The sequence below is a fragment of the Medicago sativa genome, chromosome 5 (genome assembly GCF_051527215.1).
Source record: "Medicago sativa cultivar Bolivia chromosome 5, Bolivia_mono, whole genome shotgun sequence".
In the NCBI taxonomy this organism is placed as follows: Eukaryota; Viridiplantae; Streptophyta; class Magnoliopsida; order Fabales; family Fabaceae; genus Medicago; species Medicago sativa.
Window position 1 is genome coordinate 12,133,331 of NC_140753.1, and position 2,088 is coordinate 12,135,418.

The window sequence follows — 2,088 nt, forward strand, 5'->3', positions numbered from 1 at the left end:
AGGATACATCTAGATAAGGCAAGTACGAACATGCTTCACTGCCTCAAGTTCCTACAAACTATCACATAAATACTAAGTTGTTTCTACTAACAATGAGTTCATTCGAATCGGACACACGTTCATGTTGATCTGAGAATTAATTACTCTAAACATACCAAATTACATCTGTCATGGACTTGAACTGAAAGTTGATTTATTTAGAGGGAAAATAACATTTTAACGCTTATTTTTATACATAAACATACATCTATTATTTAGAGGAGAAATTCTTTCTTGCACACAAACATAACACATCATCCTTGGACACAACAAATAAAAATTTGACACATGTCAAAATCTTTTGAAATCAGTTCTTATAAAAACCGGCTTAAAAGAGTCCAAAACAAAATAAAATAAATAATATTTTAGAAATTTAGATAAATTATGGAAGGTCTTATAAATCCATTTGGAAAAGTAATATCACAACCATTTACATTAAATCCTAGATATAATGAAATAATTAAAGTAAAAAATCAAATTAATTGGTTACGAGAAACATCATTTTGGTTTCTAATAATTGAAGATGATTATTCTACATATTGGGAATATGAAAACATAGCAAATCTTTTAAGTCAAAAAATACAAAAGTTTACAAATGGCTAATAAAGGTGTAAGTGAAAAAATACAAGATATTTTTGAAAATCTAACAGCACTCCAGAAACAGTTAGATAAAATAGTAGAAGTTTTACTAGAAAAAGAGTTTGAAGAAAAGCTCAATGAAAAATTATCTAATCTTGAAGAAAATCAAAAATTGTTAGATGAAAAACTTTGCCTAAAAATAGATGATTTAATTGATCTATTAAAACTTTTACCTATAAGAGACAAATGTCTAACCCTAGAAGAATTACAAACTTTTGTCAAAAAAGAGGGGGGAGACATCATAGAAATTTCAGAAAAACCTGAGGAACCAAAACAAGAATTTTTCGCCCCAAAACCATAATGGACGAAACAGAAGAAGAAATAGTTAGTCAATTACAAGAATTACAAACCTTAATGGCTACTTTGGACATTAATGAAAAGGGTAAAAATATTGAAGAACCAGAAGATGAAAGTAAGTTCATCTATGATTTCGATTCAGAAAGTTCACTTGGTAGTTTTGAAGAAGATGAACCACAAGTGGGACTTGTTAAAACTGATAACCCAGAGTCGTCAGAACAAGGACGTAAAAGAGGACGTCGTGAGAATAATGAATAATTTATTGACCAACAAATCATTCAAGACAAAATGAATGATAGAAAATTTAAAAATGTACCACCTAAGTATATACCTACTATAAATCGTCACAAAGAAGATAATGTTTTAGATATCGACTGTAGTGAAGATATTAAAAAAGAGCTAAGAAGTTGGTATCATGATCACATGGTAACAATCCAATTAGATTCTACACTAAGAAGTCTAAGTCCAAAAAGTATATTTAATTATCTAAAAACAAAAACTATAGGAAATGCTTGGAGTTTCTTGTCTGAAAAATCAGACTCAGAACTTCCATCAATAACTGAAGAAGTAATAAACCACGTATATTCAATTCTAAAAAAGGAATTTGTAGGTTTTGATGAGCCAGAAGCTCTAGCAGATTTAGAAAACATTAATATTCATAGAATCTTTAACCTAAGAATCTGTGATATGTGTCAAATCGAACCATTTATATGTGAATTCAAAAAATATTACTATGCAGTACCACCACATAAAAGATTACAATATAATCTTTTAGGTCTATTTTATAATAAACTACCATCTGCGGTAGGAACAAAAATGGATAAAATATTCCAAGAGCACCTGGAGGTGATTGTAGGACTAGAAGGTACCCTAGGAGCTAGGATAACTGCTTTGCGAAGATGGGTGTCTGAACAATGTATGAACAAAATTGCTAAAAGGGAAGCAAAAATAAACCTCTGTTGCGACAAACTTCAGGATAAGGTAGGTAATTACGGTTGTAATAAACCTAGAAGAAAAAGAAAAAGGAAAATCTTTAGAAGAATTGATCGATCAGAATACAGAAGGAAAAAGAAATTTCCTAAGAAATTTAACAAACAAAAATATTTTAGGAGA